Source organism: Neopelma chrysocephalum, unplaced genomic scaffold (assembly GCF_003984885.1).
Source record: "Neopelma chrysocephalum unplaced genomic scaffold, ASM398488v2 Primary Assembly neopelma1_61b, whole genome shotgun sequence".
Lineage (NCBI taxonomy): Eukaryota > Metazoa > Chordata > Aves > Passeriformes > Pipridae > Neopelma > Neopelma chrysocephalum.
Genome location: NW_020897717.1, coordinates 3,717,365 through 3,729,344, shown reverse-complemented (window position 1 = coordinate 3,729,344; position 11,980 = coordinate 3,717,365).

The following is an 11,980-nucleotide window of genomic DNA, read 5'->3' as shown; positions in this document are numbered from 1 at the left end:
TAAAATTAATCACCCAACTTCCTGCTCCTAGAAAACTCCACAGAGGAAATCGAATTCTAAAGACGATCCATTCTTAGCAGTGGCAATGTAGTAAAAAGTGAATCATTGTACAGGCCTCAATGAGAAATACAAATGGCCCTGGAGTGGCAATCAAAGTTTAAAGGTCAATGTTTCACAGAAAACATCGAGATGGGTAGTTGGAAAAGGTTGTATTGATTTGGAAGTGCTCCCACACTTTGAAGTATTTTTTGTTTTAATGTAGTTTGCAGTTGCTTCAGGGTGCAGCAAGGAGCCTACCCAGGGCAACTGTGATTTAAATAAGGGTGATGCACAGCTGCATGCCTATGACTGCTGTCATGTGAATGGTGGAAAAGCTCTCAAAAACACATCAGGGCATGCAATTACTCTGCAACTCAGGGCACCACAGCTATTGCAAGGAACCAGATAAAAATGCAAGGTTCTTAGGCTTGTGGGCAGAGCCATGAATGAATGCTAAGCTGGTTTGTCCTAAGCCCTTCCATCCATGAAGCTCAGTGTATAGGAGTAGGTTTGCCAGGCCTGAGGAGGACCATACTCCCCTTCCCATGCTGTTAGCACCACCTGGCACAGCACACACACTGTGTGACTCAACGGCAAAGCGGCCACAGCACTGGGCAGCTTCCTCCATGGCTACATCAGGAACGGTGTGCTTTACAAACACTGATGTGCAAAGTCCTCTAACTCCTTCTGGTATGAATTTACTACTCCATTCAAGAGTTAGCAAAGTACGACATGAAAACCCAACAGCCTTAAAAATTTTCCAGTGTCTCACAGTTAGTATCAAAAAGTTTTGAAGAAAAAAAATCCACGCTAGAAACTTGAAATCCCACTAGCTACTGGATCCAGATCAACACTAGTCCTTTTTATTTATCTTTTTTTTTTTAAGAGAAAGCTCAAGTTTATTCAACTGAATGAGTAAGGAACATAATTTTCATGAGTCTTTAGAGGATATGCAGAAATCAATAGCACCATCCAAATTTTGCCACTAATTTGCTATGGTTAGGTCAATTAAACTCTCCATTCCTGCCCATAAGTAAAGACAATTTTAATGACTGCTCTTATTACAGAAATACTGGAAGATTTAATGAGCCAATGTTTTTCCAACACTGGAAGTATGTAAAGTACTCGGCAAATGCTGAATGTTATTACCAGTGCTGGAACAGTTGTGGATAGTAAGAGTGCCAGCACTTTTCATTAAGGGAGAGATAGGGAAAAAATCTGTTTTATTGAGATGGAACAAAAATTGAAATGGGTTAAATCCTTACTAGCCAGTTATAGTATCACAATCGCATGTTCCAGAACTTGCTTAAAACTGCAGACATTGTGAAGTCATACAAGTTATTTGCTGCTTTTTACAATCAAGACAGTGACTCCCTCATCTCCACAAACACACCTCAATCTTCCTCCTACTGCTTCTTCACATGCAACTTGCCATTACATATTTTAAAATATCTACACCAGGCACAATGAATTAGTTTAAAAGTCTTATGGAGAAGAGATTTACAGACTTGTTTGATAAATACTGTGCTTCAGCATAGGCCAGTTTTCCATTGCAGATTAACAGAGGAAAGCCACCAAAATTATAAAGCAGAGGGTAAGAAACTCAGGTAGTATAAAAGTAATTTGTTGGCTTAGGGTGACTTATACTTTGAGGATCTGGATACAAACTGGATACAAGAGGAAGCTTGGCAACAGAGCTTTTCCTCAGCAACTATCTATCGTACAGAAGCTAGTGCAATTCCAAATAATTTCCTCTATTAAACCCCTCTTATAGTTTAGGAGTTCCTTCCTTTTGCAGCAGCATTGGGAAAATGAGCCCAACAGCATCAGACTCGTCTGTACAAGTAATTTAACAACAGAGATCCATGATTAGTATTTCAATTTGTGCACTGTGCTTGTAAAAGAAGCTTGAGACTCAACTTCAATTCATAAGGAAACATATTTTTCAAAGGCATCTGAGCTGACATGTTTACCAAAGGACATTATCTGACTCACAGAAATCAAGATCCTCCTCAGCAATAAAAACCATGAGAAAAAGAGGATTTGCATCTTGCCCATGATGTCAGTAGGATTTGCTCAATGACAAAAGACCAGCAGCCTAAACCCAGGTCAGCAGGCATCATCAGCTAGTCCTATCCTTGTAGATATCTTAAATGTGTTCATAATTTCACTCATTTAATCAATTCCATTAGGATCGGAATGTTCACACTAGAAAACATACGCATTTGGTCAAACAAGTTTTTATAGTAAGATTACACTCTACTGAAGTTTGCAAAACAGTGCAGAATGTGCAGCTCTGTGCCATCAGCTGTTGTGTGCTGCTCATCCACTTTATCAGATACCCTTTCCTCGCAGTGCTTGTACCTGTGCTCAGGTTTGAATTAAGGTGGTGCATCATTAATATCCCTATAGCTGAAATCCCTTATGCATTTTCAGTGATTTAAAAAACATAAGCATTAGTTGGAGAAAGTGCAGCTGACAGGTCTCTGGGGGTCTTTCCTTCCCTACACACACATCTGATGCTTTTATCCACGGCACCTTGAAACATGCCATTTGTCCACCCTGACATAAGTCCACTTGTACTCCAGGCCTGGACTGGCCTACACTTGCACTTCACCTTCTGCCTGCCACCGTCCTTCACAGGACCCCAACCTTCACCCCAATACATGCGTGCACAGAGGCATTAGCTGTGTTCTAAATACCCCCATCGTAACACACAGGCCCCCTCTAAGCTGGTAAGTGATGGCAACTGACATGGGAAGGTGCTCGAGACACCAATAGAAATTGGTTCTAATGCTCCTCTGCTGTCAGAATACAGGCCACATTTATGGATTGGGTCATGGTCACTAAGGAGAACAGCAGATTAACATTTTTTCTTATTTCTCCCTTCATTGTAGCATTCAATTTTGTTAGGTTTATAGCTTTCACAGAAAAATGTAGTGCTAAACACGGATGAGAAAAATATATAGCACATACAGAAAACACATCCTATAGGGACCTTTCAGCATCATTTTCAGATACCATATTTTTCTGATTATCAAACAACCCCTCCATATCCCTAGCTGTGCAGGGTGCCATGACATAAACCCAACATAGTTACATCAAGGAATTGATTTGCTCCCATCTTTCCTGCCATCTGCTGTATATCATTTACTTAAAAGCAACTTTGGAATACAAGTATTTTGACCTCAAGTACTTTGAACCACTACCAGGCAACCTCCATGCAGGATCAGCTGATACAGCCCCATTTCCACCACGACATGAGGAATAATGTTATTTGATCTGTCTTTTTATCTTTCCTAATGCTTTTGTCTCTTTTGCCTGCTCCTCCTGTTACCTCGTGTGCAATATGCACCTTAAGAGATTCAGGGTACATTGTCTCAGAGAAATAGCAATTAATTATTAAACCTGTCTCTATAACAGCCTTCCAGGTGTTGAGACAATCCGTAAGCTAAGCACTGATGTTTATGTCTGTAGCATGGCACTACTGCATGAAATGTGTCAGCGAAATTGCTGCATAAGCATTTTAAATTTTTTTTTTTATGGAATTGGCTCATAGTGGAAAAGTGCCTTTTTTACAGAAAAAATAGAATTAATCTGCAGATAAATGCTCCCTTTTTCCACTTCTGGGCAGACATGTGTCACCACACAAAACCTCACACTGATTTCAGTACTGTACTTACCACCTTTGCTGTGTAAGCAGTCAGGAGCTGGATACCTGGAGCTAGGTTTAGGTTGGTCACTTACCATTTGCAAGTGGTAAGTTATTACAGTTAATATTACAGTTAATATTAATTAGTATTACAGTTCTTTTTTTCATGATCTGTAGTAACACTAGAAGTCCCTCTCGGGGATCTAAAACTATTGTCCCAATCACAGCGCAATCAACTTAAATGTAGTTCAACAAGCACTGGAAGAGTCCAGATTTCTTATGGGTTTGTCTCTTGTGGTCATTTGCAGGCACAAACTGAGGGACTTTTTTTTGACACTTAACTACTGTAACTCTCTTATAAATTTTTTGGTATCTACTAAGGTACAAATTTATCTGATACTTTTCTTTCTGGTGTGTGACTTCAGGGTTCCTCTCTGCTCCAGTTAGCTGCGTACTTGCACAAAACTTTCAGAAATTCAATTAGCTTTAAGCCTGCTTTCCAGCAGCCAAATTAAATCAACTGGTGTATTCAACAGTTATCTGAGGATGTACAGAACATGATCACCTTATTTCCTGAGGAAACCAGACTAGCAATTCCTACTTCTAAGAGCTATTCACTTCCAATGGGTGTCTGAAATAAATGTGAAAATGAGAAGTGAAGTAGATGGCAGAAAGGCTGAAATTAGGTAATAAGAACCCAAGCATTCTATTGTGCAAGAAAATGAACATTAGTCACAGTCCAATGTTAACAGCTGGCACCAGCTTTGCCGCCTAGCAAGGCATTCAAAGGAAGGATGGGCAGTCAGGAGGGAGGTGGCAAGGTGGGGTTTTGTCCCAGATCATCTCATATGTGTACGGTACCAGAGGGGGAAACTCCACTTGAGGAGAAGTTAAATATTAGGAGGTGGGCAAGCAAAGGTGGTTATGGCAAATAAGCAGAGACAAGCTGTTTAGCCCCAGATCCAAATGCTGATCGAAGGAGAATGACCTGCTTCCAGCCTTGCCCCATGGCTTGCTGTTCACACGTGACCTGGCCTGGGGGCTCATCTTCCAGCTGAGAAGCTCAAGGAAACACTCCTGCTGCCTCAGCCCAAATAGAACAAGGGGAAGCTTACAGACATGAACAGGTGGAGAGCTGGTCGTGTGGGAAGTCAAGAGACACAGTAACTTTTTCCAGTCTTTGCAAAAGGGGTGTCTGTCCATCTCCCCCATGGGGAAACTGGTCTTGGGGAGGGACTGTGTTTCCAGGTGCCATCTTTACGAAAGCATAATGCTTCTGTTTTATGAGGAAGGGAAAGGAAATCAATGTGTGTTGAGAGACATCTCAATGTGTGTCTGGCATTTTCTGTGTTATGGGAGACATCTGGGCTCTCACCTTTCCTCACAGGTGGGTACTGGAGGTTTGGATGGAAAGAAAACCTGAATTTAAATCTGAATTTAAAGAAATTCTGTGGTGTGGTTTGGCTGATACGGGTCTAATGGGGAGCAGCAGAAAACAGGTGCTGGTGGCTGAGTGGTAGGATATGTAGGCCGCAAGACAGGAGAGGGTATGGGGTTCTGTGGAGCTAAGACTACTCACAGGTTTGACTGTTTCATGTATCCATAAGGTAATGTCAAGTTTTCCATTTGGTCAATTGGAGATAAGCCTGGAATAGATAAATGTGAGAATTATTAGCTGAAGCTGTGACAAATCAGACATATGCTTTTCCTCTAGAAAACCTTCTGCTCTCCTTCCTCTACCTGCATCAAGAGCAGGAGATGGCAGTCTTATCAGCTCTTTCCCTTTTTCAGCTCTCTGCTGTCAGAGCTACCTTGTTCCAGGAGGGTTTTTTCCCCCACTAGCTAAGCCTGATGCTTTAAGGCCCGTGAAGGCTTTAAAGCTACTTACAGATTGCAAAGTGACCTTTTTTAGACTTCAGACTGAGACTGACTCATGTGAACTGAGAGTCCCTGAACACGGAGAGAAAATTCTCTTTCATATTTCTCAACTGTCAGATAGTCATTAGTTATAAATAATAAATGTCACATGGCTTGCAAAATATATATCCAACCTATTTAAGAATACTTAATGCTTGTGGCAAGTTTTTTATTTTAAAGTATTTTTGGTTTTAACTAGTGTTTTCAGCCCTTGGCCACAGAACTGCCTATGGGAGGGAAGGAGAAAGGTAAATATCATATGTTATACTCTTAAAAGGTGAAGACAAGAGAGGGAGTAGGCCAAAGGCAGAACTTGGATGAGACCCAGGAGGAATGAGGATGGTCTTGTGCACATATCAGCCATCACGGTTGCAGGGCTTTGCAGAAAGGCTGTGTTTGCTGGCTGCTTGTTGCCAGACACCAGGCATGAAGATTTTCTGCAAGCCCTATCCTCACCATCCGACCTCTGGGAAAAGCAGGACAGCAGGCACAGTGGGTCCTCAGTTTTCCCAGCTGCACCTCAAGGCTGACTGCCGTGTCAGTCCGCAAGGCAGGCAGGGGATAGATGTCTTGGGTCCGTGTGAACATAACACGATTCCTCTTTCCTCTCTCCAGTTCACTAAACTCTCATTTCCTATGCCTCTGCTAGCGCAGTTCAGGCTGAAAAATAGTCTTCGTAATGGCTGAGTTTGTTTGCTTTCTTTGGAGATGTTTATTTAATATCTCTTCACTAATGAGTCAGGCTTTTTCTATGATCCACAAAACATCAATATTGCATGTGCTCAGAGACCTGAATGCTAAGAAATACATGGATGCTAAGCACTGTGTATTTCAAACAGCAAGTGTTTTGTTAACAGCAACCGCTAAACAAGCCAGGGAACAGCCTGAACTTCTGGAGTCAAAGCAAGATCAAAGCATGCAAAGGTTAATTGGCAAAATGCCACAGGAGCCATTCTGCAGTGGGAATTTATGATTTACAAGCATACCAGTAAAAGACTGCTTTAATCACTAGATTACGCTAAGTACTTGCCACTATTTTTTTTCTACTTTAACATCAAAAAACTTCCCTTCTTAAATATAGAAACATATAATCAGATTCCTATTAAATGCTTCTCCCCACTCCCTCCCCCCCCAAGAAAAGCATTAATATTATAAATAACGCCATCAAGATCTCTGAGAAATATGTGCAGGAGAATGGGGGGGGGAGAAGATATTTTACCTCTTTCCTCACTCACCCTGTCCTGTTATGTGCCTCCCATGACTATTTGCTTGGAGGCACTTGCCCCATTTGCCTGTGCTGCCCTCTGGGTTATTTTCTCCATGACTTAGAGTTGTCCTCTGAGCACAGAAATCCCTTCCCCAGTAGTCCTGTGTACCTCACTTGCCCAGCATGCTATTTGGACAACAATTTTGCTAAAACGAAGGGGGGAGGGGATGCTGAGGAACCCCTCAGCTGTATGTCCCTGGTGCCAAGGACATGCCACACAGAGGGTCACCCTACAGCCAAGGGAAGCTGCTGCAGGAGTGAGGCAGCCAGCCTGGCTCACTGCCTGCTGAAAATGGTATGTTAAAAATTCTATTGTGTGCTTAAGTGGTATTTATAGACACTACCAATCACAGAGGTCCTAAATGCATTAAATTGAGGTTCATTTAAAGACCAGTGTTCTTCCAGACTCCTAAAAACAGCTCAGAAAAATGATATCATTATAGCTCTCACCTAAATCTCATGGTTTCAAATAGGTCTCTGATGCTCAGCAGGGCTTGATTTGCACTGAGGCTCAGCGCCTGTCTCTGGTATCCTTCACAGAGAGGAACAGAGACAGCAGGAAGCAAGCTCAGACTAACCCTTTGTGTTACAGGGAGCAAGGCTTACCTTCATGAGATCAAGATTCAGTGGCATAACATCAGTGTACACAGAGCACAACCCTATCTCTTAGCCAAGGCAAACAGCTGACCTCTTACTCTGTTTTTAAACTCCAACCTCCCCCCTTCTCCTCTCAGACCATTACTGGGCACAGCTGGGTGCCTGCCACTTGCCTCCAGCCTGGGGGAAGTCTGAGGCACAAAACAGAAAACATATGTGAACTACAGACCTTCCTAAATGAGCTGTAAGCAGCATTTTTCATTCTTGATGTGGTGGCATTTTAGGGTCGTGTTGGAGCGCTCGCAGGGGTGCAGTTCCTTGGGTGAACACTTGCTTTTTGGTCATCTGAACCTAATTTATGCAGCTGTAGCAGAGATCCCATAGCCTAGGACTTAGGGATAGCAGCAGGCAGTACTACTATACTAAAACTGTGGTAGGCACCGTACGTCAGTACTTATATTGTTGTCCTGATTTTGACTCTGAAGTCTAAAATTAGTTATTTAACCTCTTGAGTTTGGGTTTCCCTGGCTACTCGTGTTTTTATTTGCATTTACCAATTCATTAGTGCTGTCTGAAAAGATAAGATAGCACTTACAAGCTGTTCTCAAAAGAAGAATTATTTTACATTCTGAGTTTTACTAGAGCAATGGTGCTAGAAGCAGAAATAAGGCATAAGTTAGTGTGACTTGTTGCGGGAATGCTGCTGCTTATTCCCTGCACAACTAATCTACAAGTGCAGAGGAGTATTAAGCACCACGTAGGCCACTGATTTTCTTATGCATGCAAAACCTCCACTGCAAGTTTAAGTAATGTCTATACCTATTGTGCTACAGGCTAAGCTGTAAAACAGTTTGCTTTTTCTTCATTAATGTAATTTGTTTCTATTTCCCCCTCACTCCCTCCTTTTTTTTTGTTAACTGTTCTGCAGAAAGTCAAACCATAGGCATCTTTCTTCTACAAACAAATCCAATTAGTTAAGACTGTGAACGGATTAAAATTTAAGACTCCACAGAGATGGGTGGATGGAAACCCTTTAGGTTAGCTAGCTCTTACTCAAAAACACAAAAACAAGGGTGGAGGACAGCAGCACATTTAACTTGGGGACTGGTGGGTGGAAACCACCAAATACTTAAAGATCTCTTTATCACCGTTGGAGAAGGGAGGGTCAGATAAGCCAGGATACGACCCATTACAGGCAAGGACAGGTATGTAGGTCACTGTGTCACATGGAATGACGCAGAGCAGAGCCTGAGCAGTAACCTGCAAGCAGTGGCCCAGATCAAAGCAGCTGGGGACACCTTCAGAAAGAGCTCTGGCCACAGATCAGGGAACAGCAAGAAGCCTCCAGTACAAAGGAAAACACCATACCCAGCTTTCTTCTCTCTCTGGATGAACAGATGGCCATCTTGGCTGCTGTTAGGAGATAGCTGATGAAAAAAACCTTTGATGAAGAATTCCTAGGACTTTTACAGCCAGAAATAGAGAGGGCAAACAGGTGCAAGGAGTATACAGACAGCTGCATGTACAGTGAGACTGGCTTCTGCTTGGTCCCATTCTTCCTTGTGTTCTTTCATCCAGAAGAACAGTCAAAAGGAGGAGAAGGGAACAAAGATTTCTCTCCTATAGCATGGAACATGAATGAGGCAGACAACAGGGTTGATGCAAAGGTTTCAGACATTCATTTCTAGAAAGAGGTTAGGAGAGATCTGAATCCAGCTTCAGCAGGATGAGCTATCAGCTCATCTGCAGCTCTGGCTGAATAGCTGCTATTGCCTTTGAAATAAAAGTTGCCAGCATATAGATGCCAATAAAGTTGGCATGGTCAGCTTAGAATGATTGCATGAGGTCACCCTGGAGGATCAGCTACCCAGCAGGAGTCAGTAAGGGTAGAAATGCTTACAGTCACTTCTCCACTGCTTTCTAGTGATGACTATTTAGATCCACGAGTCTCCAGCAGCCACCATGCTTGTCACCTGCCAGGTGGTTCTTTTGATTATATGGTGTTGCAGAGCCATAGAGTATGACTGTTTCCCTGGACCAAGAGGTGGGTATTTCAGGACACTGTTTATACAGTAAAATCTTCCTGCAATGGAGTCATCAAGTGTTTCTGAGGTTACTTAATACTGCAGAAAAAACGAATAAAAAACCACCTGAGCTCCGTAACCATGGCCTGGGTCCCACAGGGTGCCATGAACCCTGTGGAAGTGTCAGTGGCTCATCACAGAAGCAGGAGCTGCTTTGGGTGCTAGCAACCCACGTATTGGCACCTTCGGTCTAAACAGCTTGAACAGTGGGGGAGAATTGTAACACTGCAAGTCTCTTTTGTGACAAGGGTGATTAAACACTGGAGCAGGATGCCCAGAGAGGTCGGTAGATGCCCCATCATTGGACACATCCAAAGCTGGGTTGGACAGGGCTCTGAGCAGCCTGGTCTGGATGAAGTTATTCTTGCTCATTGCAAGGCAGTTGGACTAGGTCCAACCTTTAAAGGTCCCTTCCAACCCAAACATTCAATGATCATTCAATTGTATCAGATCTTCCGCCATCATCAGTGCTTCTGCTGCTACCAGCTCTGACCAAATGGTACCCATTTATCATGAATATCTGCCCCCAATAGAGCTTCCTAGAGGGTAAGACCTCTCTTGTGTGAATGGTGAGTTGGAAATGCATTTTCCTTTCACAGTTTAATAAATCTGAACGTTGCAAAACCCTGAAAAATAATTATTTAGGATTGTTCATAATGCAGAAGCAATGTTTTTTAATCTGCCTATGGAGTTTTTGTCTTGTTATGAAAAAAAGTTTTCATGTGGAAAAAGGAAATGTATTCTAAAAAGTCCCCAAAAGTAAAAGCAGGAAACCACCACCGTTGGAAATTTACAAAACATGAATTACTGTGGAACTGTGTTTTTTTACTGGCCTGCAATGGCTATAATTGCTTATTGTCCTTCTGTCCAATTCTAATCTGTGTAACAATATCCAACAGGGCATGCTGAAAAATTATATCGCATTATATCAGCAAAAATGTACTTATAATGTATTTCTAATGACAAAAGAATGAAGTTGATAAATGTAGTTTATTTCACCTCGGGAGGGGCTGATACGAGAGAGAAGCAAAAGGCTGGTAGACAGCAGTTGAGCCTATGCTAGAAGAACTGCAGGAAGAGCTATACCATCAAATCCCTTCTAGTAAGCAGTGAACAATATCAAAATATTAGATTAGGGGCAGAGTGGTCCTTTTGAGCAACTTTGCATTTTGAAATGGCTGAGCAAGCAGCAGGCTGAGAGAGACCAGGAAAACAAAACCAGGGTTCCAGTATTAGCAAGTCAAATTGTGAATTGACATCAGGAACATAGGGATGATTACATCATTAATTTCACAATATTTGGTGCTGTTTTCTACAGCCCTTGCTCCCGCAACTCTGTAATTGCTTTAAAATTTAACATTAAACAAGCACTCCAAATGAAAAAAAAAAAAAAAGAAAATAAAAAGGCACATCAAACTAATTATTAACCCCCACAAAACTCTCAGGGTTTTCCAGCAGACAGCTCATGCAGTGTGATGGTCTGAGTTGAGCTGATAGCTGCTGGCTGCTCAACTGGCGAAAATTTGGTTTTCTTGAGGGAGAGCTGACTAAGAGGGAGTATCTGTTTTTAAAGATAAGAGAGTAAAATATGGTGGCTGTGTGGCTGACAGGAAGGAATAGCTGTAGTTTTCATTTTGGCTTTTCTAGTGTGTGAGAGATGGAGCTAGGAGAAAGACTAAAAGTGGATCCTAGCTAAATCTTTACTGACAATCTTTACTTGCTCACTCTCTTTGTCTGCATTTCTTACATACCACTACAGAAGTTTTTGGATACCTGGGAAATGCATCACTAACTGAGGTATATATACACATACATGTGTGTGTATATATTCATGTATATCTGTATAGGTGTGTTTTAAATGTCTGCAACCCTTTAGTCACCTTGCCTTGTAAGAAGCAAGAGCCACAACATGCAAGATTTACAAAATAAGAATGTAGCTGCCACAAATCCATCTTTAATCCTCCTTTAATTACACGGACGAGTGGGGCCTTAACGCTGAGACAGCTCTGTGATGCAGAGTGCTCCAGAAGCATAAAGGAAACAGCAGCACCTGATGATGCAGGATTATACAGGACACAGTGTGAAGTGAAGGCTGTAATTAGGAAACCACTTCATTGTAAAGCAGGCAGTCTAATGAAAGCAGCTGATGAGACCAGCTGACTGCGTCTATATTGACAATAGCCTGCTAGCATCATTAATATCTGTCTTCGTTTTTTTCCCCCACCCCAGCACATCTCTGAATGTATAGAGTGAGGTAATCTGCCCACACCATAATGACCAAAATCCTTAGTGAATTGCTCTGCTGAGGACTGTCCCCTACTCCTGTGCTGTGATGGCCACTATGTTGGGGGCGGGGAGGAGAATTTCGCCTCTGGGCCCACCTATGGCAAACAGCCAAGAAGGGATGGCTGTATCCTACTCCTG